We start from the raw sequence: 25,922 nt of genomic DNA, 5'->3' as shown, positions 1-25,922 counted from the left end.
TACATGATAGAATAATTCTATAGTCTATATCCATGATGAGAAGGCTGGGTAGTTCAGAGAATGTTAAATTGAATTTAGTTCCCTCCAGAGAGATATCAAAATATATACTGGATCTCAGAAAGTTAACTATCCAAAACTAAATTCTTTCTAAAATTTCTGGAGTTTTCAGTGGTAAACTTGTAAGCTTCACTTTTTAGGAAGTTCATAAATGTAGAGCTCCTTAGTTGTCTCATTACTTGTTTATCGACCAGCTATAAATATTATATATTAGCCAGCCAGGCCTCTGGGGAAAGAATGACAATTCAGATAATAGTGGTTCCTTTCAGTCCACTCCACTGCCATTTTGGGCTATTCCCCTTCTGCTCTGAGAGCCTCCACAATTCAGTGATTGGAGATCTTGGAAATGTCCATTTAAGGTGGATGAGCTTAAAGAAGATAAACTTCATTAAAATATATATATATATATATATATTTAATGAAAAAAATAAAACATATATTCTGCTATATGTTTTTATAGCAGAATAAAATATATATATTTTTTTTTTTTAATGAAAATATATATATATTTTTTAAAGGCTTGGGGCACCTAGGTGGCTCAGTGGTTAAGAGTCTGCCTCTGCTCAGGGTGTGATCCCAGGGACCTGGGATCAAGTCCCACATCAGGTTCCCCCAGGGAGCCTGCTTCTCCCTCTGCCTATGTCTCTTCTTCTCTCTCTCTTTGTCTCTAATGAATAAATAAATTAGTATCTTTTTAAAAAAAAGACTTGCCAGAATTTTTAAAAATAAATGGAAACGAAGAGAAGGATTGGTTAAAATGAACAATTAACTATAGAAGTAGATTAGAAGGGATCCCTGGGTGGCGCAGCGGTTTGGCGCCTGCCTTTGACCCAGGGCGCGATCCTGGAGACCCGGGATCGAATCCCACGTCAGGCTCCCGGTGCATGGAGCCTGCTTCTCCCTCTGCCTGTGTCTCTGCCTCTCTCTCTGTCTCTCTGTGACTATCATAAATAAATAAAAATTAAAAAAAAAAAAAAAAAAAGAAGTAGATTAGAAGTAAAACCCTGATTCAAAATTGTGTGTTTTCCAGGTCAGAGCTACCAAGCTGTGCTGAGGTCAAGGAGCCTTTCCCGAGTCCGTTTCAAGTGCCTGGAGTGGCCGGGTCTGGGCCCTCCTATCTGATTGGCTCTATAGTGGTTCTATACTTCAAATGGAAGACGAACCTATCCCTCCCCCTCATTCCAGAGCAGTCTGTACATTCCTTAATATTAAAGCATATCTTTCTTTATCCGGCATGAACAACAAAACATAAAACCCACTCAAGACAAGATGCAACAGAGGACAAAGCTAAACTAAGCTTCAAAATAAAATAACAGCAACAATCATTAGGTTCCTCAAAACAAAACAAAACAAAACAAAATCCTAGTAACTTCAAATATCAACAGCCACAAAACAATACAGCTAAAAACCTAAGGTATTTTAAAGAGTGTGTTTTCTCTCAGAATCGAGACAAGGTAGGGGGAAAGGTCAAATGACCACGAAATACTTGTGCCCGAAGCAAGGAAACCCTGAAGGAGATTTCACGAGTAAAAAACAGTACCTTATAAGTAACTGGTCTTGTCTACTCACAGCTGTTTCCAGTGCCGACTCTTGTTTAACTGTCTACTGCGTTCAGTTTAAAGTTAATTCTGTTGGCAAAAAAGTACAGAGCTTGTCTGGAAAATGCTGTTTGGACATAAACCATTCCTTTCAAAGCTGTAGTAGCTATATTTAAGTTTTCCTGTAGAGTGGGATATAAACCTTTCCTGCAGCTAATTTTCTTCCTCCTCCAGCCCCTCAGACTTAGTCAGTGTCCTCCTAGCCCATATATTGAAGAAAGAGACAGAGAGGGGAGGGGAGAAAAAAAAAAAAAGAACCAGGAACTATACCTTAAATAATGTAGTAGTTGAGCATTCAGAAAAAGACAAAAAGAAAAAAAAAGAAGAAGAGGAAGAAGAAGAAAGAACCACAGAAAGCGTATCAGGATCTTAAATATAATTTAAACCAATGCCCTCGTTTTATAGATGAGGAAACTGATACCCAGAGAAAATATGATTTGTACGAGGTGATTCACATAGCTAATTAATGCTGCAGCTAAGAATAGTTACCAGGTTTCACAACTCCGGATTCAATGCTCTTTCTACTACTCTAGTGTACCAGAAGGGAAATGATTTACCTTTTTCCTGTGTGTCTTTGGATAATACCAATATGAGTTGGCAAGGAACAAACAGTAAGACAATTACAATGTGAGAACCGTCTGTTCTCAGAGCAAAAATTTCACTCCACTTTAAAATCCTTAATACTAAGAGTTTGTCTATGATGCCCAGTTTCATGTATACCTAGGGAAGAATCTTATCCTTTGTTGATTTTCCATAGTAATTTTATGTCTCAGGAGTCACTAATTTTCAAGGGATGCTAACATCCCTGAGTCCTTATAGAGGACTATGAGGGATGGTGTTGTGACTGGTGTTACTCTTTAATATTTCTAACCAATATCAGTGATATTGAACTAGAAACACACACACACACACACAATAGAACTAGAAACACACTACTATTACCACAGGTCCCTATTTCCAATGTCAAGATTTATTTTTACCATATGTGTGAGTTTATTTTTGTTATTAATACAAGAATACATACTGATGTAATACATATTGATTACATATTTTGTCAGATAAAGAAGCAGCATAATAATTTTTATTTGGTGTCCTTCATGTAACATTTCCTACTTATATATAAAGAAATTATTTTTCCCTACTGAAGGAGTGATATTATAATATTTTTTTAATTTTCCTAAAATGTATTCATTCATTCATTCATTCATACACTTATTTAACAAATATTAATCGAACATTTATAAACCTACCTCATCCTTCTCTTGTGGAATGTAGTAACAAACAATAACTTTTTTAGATAAGTGCATAAGTGTCAAAATCAAAGGGCTCACTTAAGAAATAAGGCCAATTTTCTATAACTACCTTTTTATCCATTCTCACATTATAAGCATGTGCCCAAAATTTATTTACATTCTCTCCATTGAGTTGCCCACTCTCAACAACATTCATCCTAGGGTCATGTAAGTCAAAATATGAAATGGCCCAAATCAAAGTTTCTCTGGTCACTATTAATCTTTCTATGTGATCTGACTCCTAAAATACTAAAGACAAATCTCCATTCCATGCTACAATTTAATGACACAATTAACAAATGCTCCGACCATTCAAAACCCATTTTCAAACTGTGACACATTCTTTCATTCAGAAATTCAGTTTGGTTCTGATATTGCCCATCTACTTTAAAAATGTTACTGTACGTACTCTTGCCCTGGTCTTTGGAAGAAAATAGTGTAATTGTGACTAAATAATTATAAAAATGTATTTTTTAAGTTACAATTCATTTTTTGAAAGATATTTTCCAAAATGTTGAGCAATTAATAGGTACTAAATCAATTTTCCAACCATGACAAATAAGTGACTGATTCAAAATACACCATAGTTGAGAAAGCAATCTTAAAAACCTTACTTTATACTTTTTGACACGATGGCAGGATCTTGTTCTCCTTCCATTCTCAGTTAATTTGGCCTAACTAAGCTCTGCACAAATATAAATCCCAAAGACATCAACACTACATTTATATATAACACTAATACGTCAAATATGATTAGAGCCTGGCAGTCTGATACATGTTACTTGAGGTTACTAAAAGTATTCCTTATTTGTCTTTTACTTCTTTACTTTTAATTTGAACATTTTGCCTTTTGTCTGTTAGAAGGAACAGGAAGGAAATCTGAGTAAGCCTTGAATGAGAGGTAAGCCTGTGAGGAGAGACACAGAGATTTAGATGGAATAAGTCAGGGTGATCCTGGGCTGTGGACTGGACTCACAAAGGAAGGTGTAAGGAGAAGTCACATACAAGCAGGTTGTTTGGAACAGAGTGGGCTGAGCCACAGACAATAAATTATAGCTATCAAATGCAAAAACCAAAGTTTCTCAAAATAGGTTAAGCAAAGAGGGAACTAGCAATTTTGGTAACCAGTGTCAGCAACAGGAAATTGGTCCTCGAACTTACTTTGTAGTTCATGACATGGTTTGTTACTATCCATTGGAAGGGAAGCATGTGCTGTCAATGTGTGAATTCAATGCAACCTAAAATAACACAGTGACATACAACCATTAAAAAAAAAAATTGTCCCTCTATATTTAGGTCCCTTGGACATACTCCAGGTTGCCCTACTCTGGGCATGCTCTGGATTTTAGAATCCTAGCATAGTTTAGTGGAGACTAGTTACTGTGTCATGAAGCCTGGATGTGCGGAGTTGAATTTCACTGATGGGAGAGGTACTTACAGCAGAGGTGAAATCCAGGGCAGACTGTATTAACACAGGCAAGATAGTCGGAGTTCTCTTAACTCTTGATCTCCTCTCAGTTTTCAGGTTTACAGTAACACTAGAGGAAGGTTTTTATTAAGGAATCCCAGAGAGCTCTTTTGTGATAGCAATGAAGGGAAGTGACTGCATGAACAGCTACTGGATTATAATATTCTATGCTTGGGAGAGGATATCATACATGGACATTTTTAATAGTCCCGGAGAACTATGCACATAAAAATCTCAAGCATCAATTCTCTTCAATTGGAGCTCATGCTTACTTTGTTGCCCATCTCCTCTCAAAAGCCATTCTCCTCACACCAGCTAGGATAATTATTTCCTCGTTATACCATCTGACAATATCCCATGATTCTTCTGCTTCACACCTCCTAATGCTTTCTCATTATCCCATTTCATGCCCTCTAAATGTTTCCCATCATTCCCCTGCTTCATCCCTGCAATGGTTTCCCGCCGCATGCAGTATAAATCCAAATGCCTAACGATGGCTTCCTAGGCCTCACATTATTTCACCTCTGCTTTTCTTTCCTACTGCTTTCCTAACCTGCTGTTTCAACTGCCCACGATATTTTCCCCTCACATCTTTGCAGGATCACCACTTAATCAGAGCTCAAGACTCATTTCAAACGCTACTTCCCCAGATAAAAGATTTCCTGACCACTCTAGCTAATCATCTCCCCTGCCCCTTATATACACACACTCTTTACCTCATTTTTTCTATTTTAATTTTTCTTCAAGGCATTTGCCACTCTCTAAAATTATCTTGGATCCCTTTTGTATTTATTTATTCATTCAGTTAGTTTAGATGTTTACTGTATCTCCTCTAGAATGAGTTTTATAAACCAGAAATGTGTTGGAAGTCATAAGTAAGATCAGAAATATAATACTTAGGCTTTTTAAACTACATTTTCCCCAGTATTCAGAACAGCATCTACCAGAGTATGTATTTGACTAATATTTCTTGAATGAATAATTATATTTGTTGCCTGGGTTACTATTCTTCAGTCAACAAGCATCTAACAGAAGTCCACAAGCATGAAGGCAAAGACTAATCTGTTCCCTCAATTGACTGAACTCTGCAAGTCTCCCTGTGGCTCAAGCAACCAGGCATCGCAGGAAATAAGGAAAGAGCCCCTGCTGGGCTCTAGGAGGCTGCATCCACATGCAGCACGTCGAAACCCTTGAATTTTGTTAACACAAAGGCCAGCAAATACCCTTGAGCTGCTGGTAGGTCCGAAGAGCTTCCGGACATTTCTGTTTCCTGAACTCCACAGTAGTGGCCCTTATTGGAATAGCAGATAGCCTAAAGCTAATTCTATCCTTTCCAGGTGGTTTTAAGAAACTGCTCCCAGCTGCCAACTCTTCAGAAGCAGGAGCTAAATCCTTGCATTCACAGCATATGTTTTCTAAATGAAAAAAAGAGACAGACTAAATAATTTTAGAGGAGTGAGCTCACAGATAATTTAATCTTCCATCTTGGTTCTCCTCCATGCTGATTCAGAGCTCTCCAGCGAGCTGTAAATTAGATTTCCTCTCCCATCTCATGTCCTACGGCTTCCTAATTACCTGTTCTAGTGAGTCAGCCTCTGTGGGTCCTGTGGCTCAGACATACTGTGGGGTAATATTACTAGGTCCAGACATATCAAAAAGGTGGCTGTGTGACGGCAGGCAATGAGAGGGTGAATTTTTGTTTGGAAAAAAATGACTTTCCCCAAACACCACCTCAGGTGTCCCCCCTCCCAGAACACACCAAGGTAGAGGAATCTCTTATCTGAACACTACTACAGCTTGATAGCAAATAACATCATTTAAAATCATTTTTTAAAAAAGTGCCCCTTTCCTATGGTACTGATTACATATTAATCTAAGTACATTGTGGCATTCAGTTAGTAAATGAAAGCTACAAATATTGAATGATTGTCTTCTATGGACAAGGCTCCATGCTAGGTAATGAGGTTTGTGTAATTATTCCTTGTGATCTCAGGTGGTAATATTTCTTTATCCAGAATACAAACTTCTCCTGGAAAATAAGATGAAATTTCTTCTTTCTTCCCTTCTTTTCTTCCTTCCTTTCCTTCCTTCAATCTACCAAAGGCCATATTTATTGAGTCCAAATAATGTGCTGTGTTTTGGTATAAAGACAAAGACAAAATTCCATGTCAGGAAGCTTGCCCTTTGCAGGTGAGAGAAGTTTACAGACTGTTGGGAAGACTGGCACAACATCACAGGAGACCACGTCACAGCAGCGTGGAGTTGAGATGGGAAGTGAGCAAAGAAAGCATTTGTAAGAAGATGAAACCAAGGCACATTCTGAGTGCAGGAGAGGGAGAGGATTAACATTCCAGGCAGGAGACAGTGTACACCAGGGTCCCGTCAAGTATTTCTATGGAGCTGGAATGTAGAATGAAGGACATAGACTAACAGATGAAATATGCAGAAGAAAATATAGGCAAAAGGTTCTGGAATTTGTTTTTGATCCTGAAGGCAATGAAGAACTACTGAAAATTTTTAAACAGGGGATACTTTGTTTTAAGAATTCTAAGTGGAGAAAGAATTTAGGGATAGGTGGTCTGAAGGACTACTTAAGAGGACTACCTAAGAGGTTGTTTCTTTGTTCAAGGAAGACATTGTGATGGTCTGAAACTAGGCAATAGGGACAGAGAGATCCCAAAGAGAGGCACCAAGAGATATTTACGTTTTCTCACAGGTAGGAAGATGTGATAAAGTCAACATCACTTCTAAAACCTCTATGAAATCATTACAGAAAAATGTATCCAGTATTAGAACTGCATGGAAACGTAGTGGGTTCTCATTATCTAAGTAAGTGCTCCCCATTCATAGATGAGGAAATGGAAGGATCAAACTGGAAAGAATGATAGCAACATTTGAACTCATGTCCATCTGACTACAAAACCCATATTTTCTATATTAAGTTGGCTGGCCCTTTGAGATAATAAATTCTGGCCACCTCAAAGACTTAAAAGAAGTTGTTTGGAATATAATTGGGCAGTATCTTAAGAAATTCCTTAGGCAAGACTGTTTGGGTTTTCCAGGTATGAACATGTTCTAACTGGAGATCCAACATGCAAACAATTGGATTTGTGTTGTTTCTATGGAACAATACGTTTAGCTATCCTGCAAAGCACAAATACTTCATCAAAGTCTTCTTGATGATTTAATTATTTTAAGCCAGGAAGATTTATTCACACTCAATATTAGGAGAGCCGGTTGAAACCAAAACGAAAGTGGACTTGGCAGACACTAATTCAATCAAGTCAAATACTGAGTTTTGAGTAGAATGGTGTTTGAAAGATAAATCAGTTTCAATGAGTCTAGGAAGGCAGGAGGTACAACTCTTAAACTGAAACAGGAAGGGGCAGACATAGCTCAAACAGGAGAAATGTTAAGATTTGCCTTAAGGTTGGCATAGGAAAGTTCCTTCTCTAGCATATTCTACATTCACAATGGGTAGGATAATTATACAATTTAGCATCCAAACCTTGACTCTTTGAGATTAAAAGGAGAAACTATTATTAATTGCAATAGGAGAGCAGATAAAAATCACAACTCTTATAGACAAACACAGATGTACATCACCTTACCTAGAGATTGGCATTAAACTTGACCTTTAGAAGATGATAGTATTAAAAATGAGGACATAAGTTTTAGAGTAACTGGCCCCTACAGGGAGGCAAGACAAGTAAAGTCAAGAATTCTTACTCAGGGACACCTAGGTGGCTCAGTGGTTGAGCATCTGCCTTTGGCTCAGGGCATGATCCCGGGGTCCTGGGATCGAGTTCCGCATCAGGCTCTTCACAGGCCTGCTTCTCCCTCTGCCAACACCTCTGCCTCTCTCTCTCTGTCTCTCATGAGTAAATAAAATCTTAAAAAAAAAATATTATACAAGGTGTTTGATAGATATACAGAGGTCAGGTCAATGGAACCATTTGGGATGTATTAATTAATTTAGTTCCATAGTTTATTTTACTAAAAAATGATACATAAAAATGAAAAATGACACTTCATTATAAGATAGTCACAGATAACAGGTATACAGTGTTTAGTTTCCTATATAACGTATTCACAGATATATCCCATAGAATATAAGTGTGTTGGTCTAGATGAGTGCTCCTAGCTATATTGGTTATTTAAAAATAAGCACAGACTTTATTTTTTCAATGTATTAACCATCAGTGAGTCAATACTAATAAACACCAAACTGAGTCAAATCTCAGTCCACTTTCCCGCCCCACTCCTGAATTCTTTCCAGAGTTGAGGACATCCTTCCTTACATGGCATGATTCCTTCCTAGGCTAGACAAAGGGAAGGATGGGCATAGCGTGGGAAGCAAACATTCCCAGGGACAGACAGGAGACATCAGCCAAAAGTAATTAGGATTTCAACCTTGGTTTTGTCAGCAACTAGCTGTGTGACCTTAGACAAAATACTTGACTCCACTGAGGCTTGGTTTTCTCCTATATAAAATGAAAGCATTTAGGAAGATTACCTTGGAAGTTCTTTTGGATATGAAAGTTGACTATTCTCTGAGATAATTATCTTCCATATGTTTTAAATTTGCTTAATGTTTACTTATCTGAGAGGTCTGGGAAGATAACTGTAGCATCATAAAGAAATTAAAACAACTAGTTATCGATGAACCAATTGCAATGGTAGCAATAATAATGTCTTTTAAGACTTCCAAGAATATAAACATAGGCAGTGGAGAGACATCTCATTTTTTAGCATATAATAGGATGACTATTAAAAAATCTTGGAGGAAACGTCATCAGATATAAAATGCCGAACTGCATTGTGCTCAAAAAAAATTTTTTATGATTTATTCATTTATTTATTTATTTATTTATTTATTTATTTATTTATTTATTTATGAAAAACACAGCGAGAGAAGCAGAGACATAGACAGAGGGAGAAGCAGGCTCCTCACAGGAAGCCCGATGCGGGACTCGATCCCTGGACCTGGAATCACGCCCTGAGCCGAAGGCAGACGCTCAACTGCTGAGCCACCAAGGCATCCCATGCTCAATAATTTTTTAAATAATAAGTTTATTTGGGCTCCCAAAACACACAAAGGATCAAGCTTTCTGAGTTCATACCAAAAAAATGATTTCTCCCAGAAGTGTAAAGTGGCTTCCATACACTGTCATTTTTCACAAGGAAATAATGAATCCACATTTACTATACAAGACTGTTGAAAATGAATAGAGGAGGCACCTCCCTGGTCTGTAATCTTTGACAGGTCCCTCGATACAGAGATATGGTTCAGAAGATAATGAAAACAAATTGCCTATCAATCCTCTGCTGATAGACCTCTAACTTTAAAGCAACCAAATACAAGGAAGCCAGACTTTTTCCTCATATTATTTTGATTATTTTTAAATGCAGAAAGTAATATACATTTCTTTATTAAAAAAAAACCCATAAGCAAAAAAAAAAAGTTTGTAATGTAAAATTTAGGATTCTGACCCACTCAACCCTCTCCAATACTATTCTTTTTTTCTTTTAAAGGAACACTTTTTTTTTTATTAAGATTTTATTTATTTATTCATAGAGACACACACACACACAGAGGCAGAGAGACACAGGCAGAGGGAGAAGCAGGCTCCATGCAGGGAGCCTGACATGGAACTTGATCCTGGGTCTCCAGGATCACACCCCAGGCTGCAGGCGGCGCTAAACTGCTGCGCCACAGGGGCTGCCCTCCAATACTATTAAGTATTAACCACTATCAACAATTCACTCTGCATCTATTCAGATTATCTCCCTCTCTCCACATACATGTATAATCTACACACATAATACACATGTATATCCACAAATCTGGTCTTGAAAACTATTCTTCCTTTACTCCAATATTTGACACAGTTATTAAATTTATCTTTAAATAAGCAAGCAAGTATAAAAGTATAATGATAAATGTGTCTTCTTTTCCCATCATAAATTCTCTCATTTTCATCCTTAAGACTTATCTGTACAATATATCAGGTGCCTGAGAAAAGTAAGTGCAATGATATCTTACTGGCAGTCAAGATGCTTATAGCAAAATGAGTACCTTATAAATGTTTACTGATTTGAATGAATGGATGAATCACACCAAAGACCATAATTCACCAATGTGGGAGAAGCTACCAGGACATAACCACACGTGAATTGACATTAGCAATCTCCATTCCTCTTTGTATCAGGTGTCCAGAATTGCTTCTTTGAAAGTCTTTTAATCATCGTTTTTGTGTGAGGATGTGTCTGTTTCAGACTTGAATACTCGATTTTTCATCATCGCTATATGGTCACAAAGCCATAAAAAAGTCTGACTTGAATAGTTCCCCTCCTTCATCATAAAGTGGTTTCTGCAGTATCTCCTTCATTATTTTAATCAACACTTTATTGGGTCTATTAATATCAATTGGTTTGTTGAATATACAGTGTCTGAGATTAAGAGATGCCAGTGCATTTTCCCCATAGCCTCTCCGGAAACAAACAAACAAACAACTCCACTACTACAGGCAGCGTTTAGCTAGCACCAATTGAACTATTAGGATAGTTACTGGCAGTTTTAGTTTATCCATAAAAATCCCTTTATTTTTCTTAGAAATTTTATTTATTTTATTTATTTATGATAGTCACACACACAGAAAGAGAGAGAGAGGGGGGCAGAGACACAGGCAGAGGGAGAAGCAGGCTCCATGCACCGGGAGCCTGACGTGGGATTCGATCCCAGGTCTCCAGGATCACGCCCTGGGCCAAAGGCAGGCACCAAACCGCTATGCCACCCAGGGATCCTTATTTTTCTTAGAAATTTTAGTCAATATAATGTTTATGTTTTCAGCCTGGAAACTACATGGATAATTCCCTGGTCTTGCAATGAACTTCAATTCTGATTTTTCTTTTTTTTTTCACAATGAATCTATCATCAGCTATTTTAGAACTATCTTCCCTCGAGAGGCTGTGTACTTCATTTACAGGGAGAGGTGTCACTGAATTTGCTGTGGAATGTTAGAGTGTTTCTACTCTTTAAACTTCATTTGTTATTGACAGGTAGATGACATTTAAAGATATAAAAACAGATTAGACTGCCAGAAGAGAGAGTATAGTTAGAAAAGATTAACAAAGACAGGGATCTGTGTTCCCAATGAAAAGTTAGGAGGACTAGTAGTGCGTAGAGTTTATAAATTTGTGAGTGAAACATACATGCCTTAAGTTATGCTGTTCAGTGAAAAATTTGGAGATGCTTGCTTTCACTCGGATGGATGCACGCACAGAAATGATGGTGTAAAGATGGAAGGGCTATCATAAAGGCATGAGCCATCATTATGTTTTTGTAACTTTGTATTTGGCATGATTTCAAACTTACAGAAAGATTATGAGACTACCACAAACACAATTCATATGCCCTCTACCTAGGTTTACCCATCTCCACCTATTAACCTATGTATATACACATGTTTTTTTTCTGAATCACTGAGAATAAGACAGTGTATACCTTTATTAGCACACACAGTTTTACTTCTCAGGAGTAAGGATAGTTTCTTTTATAGCTTCAGTGTAATTCTCAAAATTATTAAATTTAACACTGATACAGTATTATTCATCTAACCAATCCACAGTCCATATTCAAATTTCTGAGTTGTCCCACTGTCCTTTGTAGCTATTATTTCTCCATTTCAGGATTGAATCCATAGTCACACATTGCATTTAGTGTCATTTTTCTATATTCTCTTTTAATCTGGAACATTTTCTCCATCTTTCTTTGTCTTTATTGATCTGAACTTTTTTGAGGATACAAGTAAATCATTTTTAGACTGTCTCCAGTTTAGAATTGCCTAATATTTCCTCATGACTAGATTTGAGTTATGCATTTTTAGCAGAAATGCCAAAGAAGTGATGTTATGTCCTCATTGCATCATATCTGGAGGCACACGATGTGAGATTGCCCTGATATTAATAAAGTTAACATGGATCCATTTTTTTTATCATATTCTCACCCAGTAATGTTAGCATCCATGCAATTTCTTTTTTAAAAATTTTTTTTAAGATTTTATTTATTTATTCATGATAGACATAGAGAGAGAGAGAGGCAGAGACACAGGCAGAGGGAGAGGCAGGCTCCATGATGGAAACCCGACGTGGGACTTGATCCTGGGACTCCAGGATCACGCCCTGGGCCAAAGGCAGGTGCTAAACCACTGAGCAACCCAGGGATCCCCTCCATGCAACTTTCTAACTCTTTCATTCCTTCTATATTTATTAGTTGGCATTCTTTCTTTCTATAAGAAAGAGCTTTCCTATCACATCCATTTATTTATTTAGATTAATAAGTAATCCATGGATTTTTATTTTAATAAAGTAGTTTATTAAATTGCTTATTTATTATGTACTTCAATATTCAAGTTATTTCAAATTTGGTCAGTGGGAACTTTGCAGACTGGCTTCTCAGTCCTTTTGTTATGTCACCATCATTCTTTGAACACTTCCTTATTTCTGGTGCAGTAAGCTGTGTCAGGCTTCCCTAACTCAGACTTAAATCAGTCTTTCTACCTTGATTTATTTTAATGGAGAAAGGCATTTAGAAACCAAGTGTTGAACATTCATGACTGCTTCCAGACTCCCTTACCATGCAGAGCTAGGAAAATATATTTTTAAAATATATATGCACATACGCACATACACACAGAGACTCTTTTATTTTTCTGATCCTATGTTTGGAGCTTTCACAGTGTGACTGGATTCTCCGGTCTAAAAATATAGGAGATTATCATTTATACATCCTCCCATTTCCTTCCCATCTTCTCTTACATTTTTATTATATATTAATACTCACAAAATAATAAGAATAAAGTTATATGTACTTTCTGTTCTATAACCCTGTCTTTACCAGTTGTGTCATCTTAGTCCTATAGTTAAATTAATATAATGTCACTGTGAGAATTTTATCACACATTCTCATTCTCAAGTTTTTTATTTTGATTTATTTTTGGTTTCATTAAGTTCACATTTGAGTAATTTTTTTCAAGAAGGCATAGGATAACTGACAATATCCTCTTATTGCTACTTGCCTAGGTACATTATTATTCATATCCCTTTATTATCCTCACAACTTCCAGTTGTCTTCTGGCATTCAAAATTGCTGTGAAGAAATCTGAGATAGTCCTATTTTGTATTGTTTTCCCTTGTACGTAAGTTGATTTTATCATCTTCATACCAGCAGAATTTTTCCTTTTCCCTTGATGCTAGGTAACAAACATATGATCAGATATCTTAATGTTTTATGTCAATTTGATGTGCACATTAAACCTGCAGATTCAGGTACTCTTTATTCTGCAGATTCGGGTACTCCTTTTATTCTACTTTTTTCTTTCATTATGTCTTTAAATATTTTTCCTAATCCACTTCAGGAATACTGATTATCTCCTCCTGTTTGTCACCCTTTTACTAATCATCCTAATTTCTGTATCTCTCCTCTGCTTTCACAATTATTTCGAGTATTTCTTTCCTTAATGCCAATGATCTCATCTACAGTTCTCTTTCTATGTTTCTTGATTCTGAGTTATTTATTCTAACTTACTTAAATTTTAAAGGTCTTTCAACTGTCCTCCTCCACTCAGAAGCATTTTTTGTTGTTGTCTATTATTTTGTTTTAGAGTTCATAACTATAGAATTCATGGTTGCTTTACATAATGCATTTTTTTATAGCACTGAGAACTTATGGAGGGCTATAAATTTCTACCTTATCTTTATCTTATCATTAGATTTTTTTTCAATCTTTATTTGGCATGTTATTCTGATTTGTTTGTGTCTTTCTCTTTTTTTTAAATTATTTTGTTTTTTGTTATGATTTCACTATAGCATGTTGCAGGTTGTCGTGCCAATTCATTTCACTTTGCACAGAGTTAAGATAGCAGCCACAGCAAAACAGTCTTCCTTCTCTGAGACTGTGATGGTGAATCCCTCTGACATCCCACCTTGTAAGAACAGTTTATCTTTCCTTCAGAGCAAAGACAAGGCTTCAAGAGTCGGTACATTTCTTTGGCTTTACTCTCAGAGTATCTTAAGACTTTCAAGTTCAGAGCAATTCCTCTCCTCAACAGCTACCTCCAAAGGCCACACTGTAAACAAACGTTAAAAATGTAAGCAGCATAGCATTGTATATACAAACATGCACTGTGCTCTCCAATTCACACATCAGAGAAGCATCTGCCAGATAAAGACAATGATAACAATTTAACTCCTACCAAGAATCTCATAGTTTGGCAAGAACCTCTCTTTCTCTCTATAACCACATTTGGCATTTGTTAAAAATATCAGCTAGAAACAATTTACTGCTGCCTGGAATAAAATATATACTGAAATTTGAAAAAAAAATTTCTCTCTCATTGAATAACTTGCTCCTTTATAGCAATCTATATGCCAAAGAGCAGTTGTCATTTTTCTTCCTCCATCCCAGGCACTCAGATTGGTTTTGTTATTATTGTTGTTGAGGTGCTCTGTTCAAATATCCAGTCCTTTTGGTATATACAGAAAAGCCTTCTCCTTCTTCCACAGGAATGCCAGACACTGCTGTGGTCTCTGAACATGTAATAAAGGTGACGAAGCATTCACATGTGAATGTGGCGTGTGTGTGTGTGTGTGTGTGTGTGTGTGCATCATGGCCACAAAACACACGTATAAAAATTCGTAAAAAAGCACATATCCATATGGAAATGGAAAGTTGGAAGCACTGCAACCTGAAGAAACACAGAAATTCATTCAAGATCAAAACAATGAAATATTATTACCTAAAGACTTGATCTAGGAAGGCTAAACACAACATTTAGAACTATTTGTTAAACATTAAAATTGTGAGGAAGTCTTTGAATTTGAAAAGTAGGGGTGCCTGAGTGGCTCAGTCAGTTAAGCGTCTGCCTTTGGGCTCAGGTCATGATCCCAGGGTCTTGGGATTGATGGGGCTCCTTGCTCAGCAGGGAATCTACTTTTTCCTTTCTCTCTCTGTCTGCTGCTTCCCCTGCTTGTGATTTTCCTCTCTCTCTCTCTTTCTCTCAAATAAATAAAATCTTAAAAATAAAAGAATTTGAGAAACAAAAAAAGGCAAGTGGACTCAGTGAAGTTTGCTTTGCATAAGTTAGAGCTAATGAATGCCATTAGCAATTTCTTGTCTGGTGGGAAGTGCTTGGTGTAAGTGGAGAACTTTGTAGTTCCTTTTATTTATGCTTTCATCCTGGGAGATTTTTGTTCTATTTTTCACATGCTGTGTTTCTTTGTTTGTGATCCTTGGTTACACAGAAACAAGTGCATATTCTGCAAGTAGACACAGGGCCATATATTGCCGTGCTTCTCTGTCTCTAACAAACATAAGATCACATGGGGATCTGCTTAAAAGTACAGATTCTGATTCTGGCCCTGGGGTGCAGATGAGGACCTGAGAGGTTGATTTTCTAACAAGTTCCCAGTTGGCTGCTGGTCTGAGGGTTATACTTTTGAGTGGCAAGGATCTGCACATTACTAATTTTGAAAGACTAGTTCATTTTAAGGACCTAGAGATACTGCAGTGGCCAAGGAGTAACAAGATCTTTCTTGTATTAAAATGTATTGAAGAACTTGATGCCAATACAATAAATTCCAAACTCATCTTCCAATATTTTTATTATTATTCTCCCCTTCCCTTTTTCCTTTTCTTTTCTTTTCTTTTTTTTCTTTTCTTTTCTTTTTCTTTCTTTCTTTTTCTTTCTTTTCTTTCTTTTTCTTTTATCTCTCCTTTCTTTCTTTCTTTCTTTCTTTCTTTCTTTCTTTCTTTCTTTCTTCTTTCGTCTTTCTTTCCTTCTTTTTCTTCTTTCCTTTCCTTTCCTTTCCTTTCCTTTCCTTTCCTTTCCTTTCCTTTCCTTTCCTTTCCCTTCCTTTCCTTCCCTCCATCCCTCCCTCCTCCCTACTGCTCTGAGTCCCAGCCCCCACCCCTTTCTCCACTTCCTTCTTCTATACATAAAAGGATAGCTGAATCACAATATCCAGGATTAGGAAACAGGGATGTTATTTTGATGATTTTTCCCTTCAAGACTTTAAGAATTTTGCTCTTGCATTACCATTGTTGATGTTATGTTAGGCTGAAAACAGATTGCAAAGTACAAGAAATCTAATTCTTAATAGTAAGAACAGCAAATCAACATCTTTAATATTTACACAAACTATAATCTGTAATTCACAAGGGTGGGAGAAAAACCAGATTCATGGTGGCAAACAAACAAGGAAAAACAACTTCATGGTATTAGGTGTAAATTTATTTCTGCTCTGTTCTCAACTTTTCACTACCAAAAGGCCATGCTGTACATGAGATTTCATGTTTTTTAAGAGAATGGCCACTTATTTTTTAAAAAGCATATTTTCCATCTGAAAAAGCTGGTCCCTGTCTTTGAAATCTAAAACTGGACAAGTTTTTATGACAGACTTTCAATTTTTATGGTGAACAACCACATCATTCTTACTACCTATTCCCACTATCTTCCATAGTTATTTTTTAAAAATTTCTGTCCCTCTGAAATAGCAAACACATAATTTTTTTTACTTAATTATATTTTCTAAATATACCAGAAGCTTGCTAATAAAAAGAAAAAGCAGGTGCCCACAGTTCTTTATTTAAACTACTTTTGTGGTCAGGGCGCTAAGGAAATATGGGAACACTTCTCTAAGAATTTTATAACTCCTCCCCACCAAAAATCTTTTTATACATGTACCTTAGTAAATCTTTTAACCCATTTTTTTCTAACACTTATTTGCTAAATATTAATTATTCATTCTGAATCCACTTATGTGCTCTGAACTTAGTCCATGAATCAATCAAAACAAAAACTTCATAATTCCACTCACAAACTCACAAGCGTGTTCTAATACTCCACTCACTATACAATCAATCCCATTCATACATCAAAACCAGAATTATTCTCAATTCAGTCTCACCAAATTAAGTTACAAAGCACAGCTTTAAGCAATAGCTATCTTTCACTAAACTCTTCTTTACCCAGAATGTGTAAGATACTCAACTTAAGAATTGACTTTCATTTAAACTTTAGCCCAGGGAATTACAACGTAAGGTTTGAGTCCTACATGAAGTCATTCCTTAAAAGGCTAAACAAACATTTCATTTGTACTGCAAGAAAGCAGATACAGATTAGACCTTTCAAAGATAACCAGCTATTTGGGCCGACAGGCAAAGATCTCTACGTCTTCCCTATGATAACATAGGTCTTTCACAGGGCAACAAATAAACGTACTTGGTTTATTTAGACACAAACACAAATAGAAGTAATAAAGCTTTCTGAATTGGAAACTACTGAATTGTGGAGCTCCATAATGAGAGATTCTTCAGAATTACAGTAACAGAAAAGGGGATGGACTCATGCCGTACCGAAATTGCTAATATGAAATGCTTTCATCTTTGTGAGCATTCAGAAAGTGTTCTCTCACTTAAATAGCTTTGTGTTCATAGAAACAGAACAAAAATAAGAAAATGTCCTTGATTTCTCCTCTCTGTTAGCTGCTGGTACAAAACAATAACTTTGGGGCTAGAGAAAAGGAGAGGAATGTCCCTCTTGTTTCTATAAACAGCTTGACACTAACAAAATCTCAGATCTTGCTTCTCAATCAATACTCAGCTCCATGGTTAAAAGAGTTGCATCACACCACCATTTTGTCTGGTTAATGATATCAATAAAGGTTATCTCTACACAGAATGAAAAGGTCACTAATCAAATTGCAGTGACTCCATCACATTATTTTTGCTTGGGAATATGTTTCATTGATTGTTTAAGAATCTCTGCATAGATTCTCCTCCCTTCTGACGCACTGAGTATTGCAGAGGAGAATAACAATAAAATCTTGCCTCAAGGATGCCTGGGTGGCTCAGCAGTTTAGCACCTGCCTTCAGCCCAGGGTGGGATCCTGGAGACCTGGGATCAAGTCCCACATCCGGCTCCCTGCATGGAGCCTGCTTCTCCCTCTGCCTGTGTCTCTGCCTCTCTCTCTCTCTGTGTCTCTCATGAATAAATAAAGTATTAAAAAAAAATCTTGCCTCAGAAGAGCCCTCATTAGTTAGAAAAGTAGATCTCTTCAGCATATCTCTTTATGATAACACATCTAAAATAATGTACGAGGAGGCACAGATTAAAGAAAAGCTGGACAAAAAGAAAATTCGGTGTAGAATATTTTTGGTGGTTAAAAAGAAAAGAAAAACTGTCAATAGATTTTTTCAAGAAACCACCAATGTTGTTAGTCAACTCCATGACATTCTGCCTGACATATGACACTGAGTTCTATACTTTAAAAACTTTTTTTGTAAATCTATTTCCTCATGGATCTTAACATTTATTAGGAGAGACAGAAAATAAACACTTAGAAAATAAAGTGTGGTATATACTCCGATACAAAAACTAAACTATAGGATGTTGACTTACGAATTTTACACACAATGGTAATGTAAATAACGATCCTGCTTTTGCATTTTGTAAAGGCCCTGAGTGTGGAAGGCCTGGTAAGTTTGTGATTGCTTAGATGGTAATTTATTCATGTATCATAGACTCCTGCCAATTCAGAGTGTCGCCCGTTCAGCAGTATTTCAGGAGGGCAAAAGAGAAGTATTTAATACACGCTTTCACTTTAAAATAAAGAAATAAATGAACAAACAAACCAAGACTAAGTGATTAAATAATCCGGCTCCTCCTTCTGTCCCTTGAAGATGCTGGCCTCCTCTCTCTTCTTCCTGGATGATGGGTAGTTAGATATTGACCTCTCATCCCGGCCTCTTCCTTAGCTCCTCTCCTCCTCTCGCTGTTTGTGGGTGTACCCTGCTTAAGGGGCTCAGTTATCCCTGTGGCTCTTGGATGGATTTAATGGCTTTTCTGTAAGTTGCCAAACCAATAGGTTTTAGCACCTGGAAAGTACACGAAACAGCTGTTTATGTAAGTGCCTCAGGCACCACAGTTAATCATTCTTGCAAATAATATTACATGGGATATAATTCTGCTTTCCTGAATGCAGTGTTTTTCCTAACATAAGAAAATAATGGCCTGACCCCACGGCAGAATGTCAGTGATTTATGACAAACGAGTACTACACTGGATACTTATTCAGAGCTATAAGTGCATCAAATCATTCCACTTGGAATATCAGCTTCCTGCAACTATAAAATATCAGAATCTAGCAGTGTAAATATATTCAAAATACTAATAAAATGTCTGCAAGGTTCAAAATTGATACTTCAAAAATATTTTATTTTTTAAAAGATTTTATTTATTAGAGAGAGAAAACGAGACAGAGAGAGCATGAGTGGGGGAAGGGGCAGACAGAGAAGCAGACTCCCGCTGAGCAGGGAGCTCAAAGGGGGGCTGGACCCCAGGACCCCAGGACCTTGACCTGAGCCAAAGGCAGATGCTTAATGAACTGAGCCACCCAGGTGCCCTCAAAACATTGTATTTTGGATATTAGTAGGAAAACCAGTCATCCATAGGAAGATTTACACTATTAGGTCATTAAATTTTAAACATATACTTTGAAAAAAAATCTTCATTACTCCATGTTTTATACCATGTCATCTTGGTTTACCTTTTTTTTTTTTTTTAATTTATTTATGATAGTCACACACATAGAGAGAGAGGCAGAGACACAGGCAGAGGGAGAAGCAGGCTCCATGCACCGGGAGCCCGACGTGGGATTCGATCCCGGGTCTCCAGGATCGCGCCCTGGGCCAAAGGCAGGCGCTAAACCACTGCGCCACCAGGGATCCCCTTTCTTTTTTTTAAAAAAGCATTTTGGAATTTCCTGATCTTCACAGTTACAACCAATGATATGAAATCAATCTCTATTTTTGGCACATGGGAATTCTTTGCCTAAGTGTAATAGGAATCGCTTCCCTCTCTTTTGGTGGGCCCACTATTGGCAGAGCTGGCTCTAACAGAAGCAGTAGAGCCTAAGTGGTAAAGTGTTGGCTTCGGGGTCTGACAGAACTGGACCCATCCCAGCTCATTTAGTCACGGGTTACATGACCCTTGGCTTTTTTTTTTTTTTAACCTTTTGGCTCCCCTTACTTTTCTAATTCATAAAATAGACATAATAATCTATCCCACAGATTTGTTTGCAGGAATAATTCAGATAAAATACATAAAGTACTTAGTATTGTTACCTTTACAAAAACCATAGCTTTATTAATAATAATATTTGCTAGTATATATCAGGTTTGGTAAAGAGAAGGTTGAAAAAAGTGGAAGGCTGGCCAGAGGGCATCGTATTTTCTCTTTCAGATGCTATTCTATTCTTTCCTTCTCCCTCCCATAGAAAGAGAACCATGATTTTCTGGACATGAGACAAATGTTCAGAGTCAAGTATTAATGCATAAATTTAATTGCATACAATAGTTTTATATAAAAATAGGATCAACTTTCATAATGATATTGATAACTGATATTGATAAAGAATACTATATTCATCCATAACCATATGGCATTTCAAATAGGAAACGGAGCTAAACAGAATACTGAAAGATGTGTCCACTGATGGGGTGTATTTATACTCACTAGCAATGCAATTTTACCATGGCCATTGGCCAACTGGCTCAGTTCTTGAAAAGACAATATAAAGGCTCTGAGACATAAACAGGAACTCTGGGGAAGAAACAAAATAGCACTGTTGATCATAATACAGCCGTTACTATGGACTCAGTTTTTCCTCTGCTACAAACACCTTAAATTAATTTGATGGTTCACTGAAAGTTACGCCCCTTCCAAGAAAAAGAGCCAGCATCCTGCAGGTTAAAACCTCTGGAATGCTGAAGTGAAAGAAGCCATCTCTGCTGCCTGCTTTTTTGGGTGTCTTCTGCTGTGACACTCTCACCTTTATCATTTCTCACAGAGGGAACTCATGCCATCCATGTGAGGCATATTTTTTGCGTAATCTGAAACTCTACCTGTTTCTCAGACCATATGCATTCTTTGTTTGACCCATGCATCGGGATCACATTGTTTTCTCTTCCTTGAAAAAAAAAATCCTCTGTCAGTCTACTCAGGTTTCTAAATATAATTTCTATTGGTCCGCTTTTAACCCCTTTCTCTCAGTTTTATCTTTCCCCTTCTCATGATTGTAACTTCCAGCTTGGAGGAACAAAAAAAAAAAAAAAAGAATTCACTCATATAGACAAGAGGCCAACGGGGGGGGAAAAAAAAAGGCCAATGAAGATGGGCACAATGCTCCCAGGGAGGGATGCAGGTGATTGCTGAGGAGTTTTGGTGCAGATGAGATCAAAGAGGAGAACATTCTCAGCTACTCAGAGGTGTCAGTACACTGTGAGGCTAAAGAGAAATCATCACAAGGCTTGAAGAAATAACTCTAGAACTATCTTGGTGGCGGGGATAAGATTTGGTCCCCTGTTTCTTTAACGTTGCTAAAGCATGGAATAACAAGAGAGAATCAGATTAGCAAGAACTCCAGCTCTCTCTGAGCTGTTTGTGGTCTGAAGCCCTATTTGGGGAGGTAATTTCAGCTTCCACACCACCATGGAAGAACGAGAACTTATCCCTCCAAAAGTAATCAGACTAATGTTTCCCTCATTACCGTGTCTTCATTTTTTTCTGTTGACAGTGCCATGCCCACCGAGATCTCATTACTGTTGTTTTCATTTTTGTTCTAAATTATTGATAAGCTGTAGTAATGCTGATCCATGACTGAAATCAGGGATCAGGCACAGTGAGGGAGCTGAGAAATATTTTTTCAGAGAGCACCTGGAACATAAGATACACATCTGTCAAAACTGGAGAGCAGAAAAGGTACATAAAACATAGTTGGGCTGTTCAATTTGTGAATTACTTGGGGCCAGTCAGATCTCTTCTGAGTACAGTTTGTAAGAATCACTAATGTGATGGGTCTCCAACTCTTCCAAGCTCCATCCTCCTTGGCTCTGGGGCTCTCTGCTCTTCCTGCATCTCATTCCAAGAGCAATTAGAGTCCAAACAATATCATATGGCAATGATTTAATTGGCTTCAAATCTTGCTCCAAAGGTAAGTGTCGCAGGCATTTGGTCCTATTCCCTGTTTTTCCTGTTTGGAAGCAGATTACTCAAATAGCAAAAAGAAAATGTCATCTTTGTTGCCATATGGAGAGCTCAATGCTGCTCTCCATAGAAAAACTCAAACAGAAAATCCCAAGTTTCTTAGAAACCTGCATGCAAGGTCTCATTACAGTATAAAAGAAAGTTACTTTCTATGAGTGAAACATTTACCAATAAGAAGTATAAAAACAAAATTCATAATTTAGTCAGTCATACAATATTTTCAAAACTTTGATATATGACAGTGATCGCAGGTTTAATTATCTCATTGTGACTGCTGAATTATATTTTATCAGTGTTACTGAATATTAAAAGAATGCAACTCTGAACCACTTAAATTTGACTTGACTTCAATTATCCCAAGGTTTAAGTGTGTTCATTTTTATTTAGGATTAAAATCAGATGTCTCCTCCTAAAAATAATCTTGTTATAAATAATTTAACAAATAAATTGAATTAATCATAGTAACATGTAACTCAGTGAATTCACTTTCTCCTCCTCCCCCAGGAAAAGGAAGAAGAAAAGTTTATTTTCCTTTAGCCGAATGAAGCCCCAGGCCCACAGCTCTCTGTAATACTTTGGAACTCTCATTTTCCTCTTGTCTTTACCTCTTCATTGTCTTGCCCTCCAAGTCAACTGCTGAGCCTTGACAATGGAATTGGACTGTCTTTGGCCACATCTCAACTGATCCATGATTGTAACACACAGTTTTGGAGACAAAGCTCCTTCCTAATTCCAAGAACTGATGAAGCACATGTTAAAAGTTTCATGTTAATAACCAACTTCTTCCCTCTCTAATATCTGTCTCACTTAACCCTTTGTCCCACTGTCACTAATACTGGCCCATGGCCCACAGACTTACTTCCTCGGATCTGGGCAATTTCACCTACTTCCTAACATGCCTTTGCCTTCGTCTTTGCCACAGCCCTGCAGATAGAGAAACTGTCCTCAAGGCCAATTCTGATCATGGCAGATAACTGCCAAACTGATCAGAGAATAAATTTCAAACTTCTTAACATTCTGCATGGAACATGTTATAAGCTGGGTTCAACCTCTATTGCAATATTACAGCCAGTAGTCCCTCTTTGCTAGCCAAGCAGATATCTACTAGCTATTCTGCTCCTTTTTGCTAGATTGTGATTCCCAGTACTTTGTAAAAATCCTGCCTATATTTTGAGAACCTGTTCAAATGCCACTTTCCTCATTAAATCTTCCCTGATTCTTTGATTCTTTTGGCAGAGAGTACGTTTCCCCCTTCTTTACAAAGTTCCCCTAACATTTGGTTATATTTTTTTCCTACAGTCCATATGAAATTCTTCCTCCTGAAATTGTTAGTGTATAATTATCAATTGACCCTGTGAGACTGTAATGCAAGGTGTCCCCAGATGACACAGAAAACCTGGGATGGGGACTGATACCTCCTCAATAACATCCAGGTTAAAAGTAACAGTATACAACAGTATGTTATACTTATTCTCACTGAACAGCGGATAGTGAAATTTGGGGATTGACGTGCAATTTTTTTCTGTTAATTGTGATCTAAGTTGTACAGTTCATGCCATCCTGTGGGATACCTTGAGAAGAGTATGGTCATAATCAAAAGGATAATAATAACTTTTATATTCAAGCCTCACTAGCAAAATTATGACAACTTCTGTACCCTAACCCTCTCCTTTCCTCAGAAGGGTCCTGGGGTGGCTCGTGCATCACTTTCCCTGACAGCCCTTAATGTTCTTCTCTTCCTCAGACAGTAGTCTCTGCATTTCAGGCACACTGCAGTACCAATGACTCAAATCATCCTTCCCTTTTGTCTCCTGCTTGTCCTTGCCACCTTCCACAAAGATGTTGCTTCTCATGACATCTCATAAAATCATTCATTCCCCTTGTCAACCTGCTCACTTCCCTTCCTCCCTTGTGCCACATGCTCTGAGATGCTGGGCTCCCTGCTCACAGCATAGAACCACAAAACGGGATGTTCACAACCTTGTCCCGTGTCCTCAGGGGACTGTCTTCAAAGACAGTGCGAAAGATATTCCTTTTTTGCAAGCACACCACCCAGATGGAGCAGGGGACTTGGGCTCTTTATCCGCTGGTGAGAATACTTCCTCACCTGGCATCCCATGTTTCTGTGTCATCCCAGCTTGTTAGAGAGACCTAGTCATTGACTTTTATTTCTCACTGCAGGACTTGGGGCCTCTTCCCTCAACATCCACTCAGTTGTGGCTTGATTCTCAACATGGACACAGAGAGCAGTGCCCGTTAGGGACCCACACTCTCCTGGGTACACAGCTGTCTCCAGGAGCATCGCTGAGGAACGTCCTGGAGCTGACAGATTTGTTCGTTATAATAGCCAAGTTGTATTCCTCTTGTATTCAAGTTTTTGTGAAATAAACACACCCATATGAATAGGTTACTGGTGCCATACTATTTTTTTTTAACAGAAGTAACTATTCATTCCTTATTTAAAAAACGGTCAGGCTTTTTTTCAAAGTACATAAAACAATCTAGCAAATGCCTTAAGAACTGGTTCCACTGACCCCTTGCTGCCCTCTAGTGAGCGTCTGGCATATCCCCCTGGGTTCCAAGCCTGCTGAGTGTAAATCTGGAGGAGAGAGGTAGTCCCACCCAGATGTGCTATAATTGATTCATTCCAGGCTCAGAAAGGTCACCTGGCCTCCAAAGAAGAGCTGGATTCCAGGAACCTTGTGCTACTCTTCTCACAAGACAAATAAATAAGAAAACACACAAAAATAACCTTGGAGCATACTGAAGATTACTCAAGGTCCCAGTAATACTCTGAAATGAATTTATCCCTGCGTCATTGCTATAGACTTAGAGCCAGTGCAACTACTGAGGGATTCTTCCCTTCCCAGTTGTAATTCAAACCCCCTGGTCAACAAAATATCTTGGAACCATACTGTAATCCGGTAAACAGGTAGTGAGTTCTGGAGGTCAGCAAAATACAGTCAACTGCAGAAAATAAAATGCCCTGCCACAGCAAACAAACAAACCAACAAAAGGTGGCAAAGGGGTTGGCACTATCTTAAGTATGATTTATAAGAAATTTCTCTCCAAAAAGTGTGAAGACATTCTTGACACAAAAGTTATTGAAGTCCTTGAAAAGTTTCAAGTCACTGGGTCACCTGGGTGGGTCAGTGGTTGAGCACCTGCCTTTGCCCAGGGTGTGATCCTGGAGCCTTGGAATTGAGTTCCCTCCTTGCGGGAAGCCTGCTTCTCCTTCTGCCTATGTCTCTGCCTTTCTCTCTATGTGTCTCATGAATAAATAAATAAAATATTTTTAAAAAGTTTCAAGTCACTGAAGAAAGAAAAGATACTAAGAAAAGAGCTTGATCAGTACCTAGAATTATTTGTACAAGCTCCGCCCCCCTTCATTTTACTGAGA

General features: G+C 37.6%; 1 protein-coding gene across 3 annotated transcripts in view; it reads right to left on the bottom strand.

Moving 5' to 3' along the window:
* The window catches only part of ARHGAP24 (Rho GTPase activating protein 24), a 504,876-nt gene that overhangs the window by 214,013 nt on the left and 264,941 nt on the right, over positions 1 to 25,922 (bottom strand). Inside the window, exon 1 of one of the 3 annotated variants that reach the window (XM_041758963.1) lies at positions 1,598 to 1,860. The exons of 1 other annotated variant lie outside the window; for it this stretch is intronic. The gene's annotated coding sequence lies outside the window, so the exon portion shown is untranslated. Of the gene's footprint in view, positions 1 to 1,597; positions 1,861 to 25,922 lie in introns of those variants that run through there. One more of the 3 variants, XM_041758964.1, reaches the window with a different exon arrangement.

The sequence above is a fragment of the Vulpes lagopus genome, chromosome 6 (assembly GCF_018345385.1).
Source record: "Vulpes lagopus strain Blue_001 chromosome 6, ASM1834538v1, whole genome shotgun sequence".
NCBI lineage: Eukaryota > Metazoa > Chordata > Mammalia > Carnivora > Canidae > Vulpes > Vulpes lagopus.
Note: the sequence above shows the minus strand (reverse complement) of the source record. Positions and strands in the feature narration are given on the sequence as shown.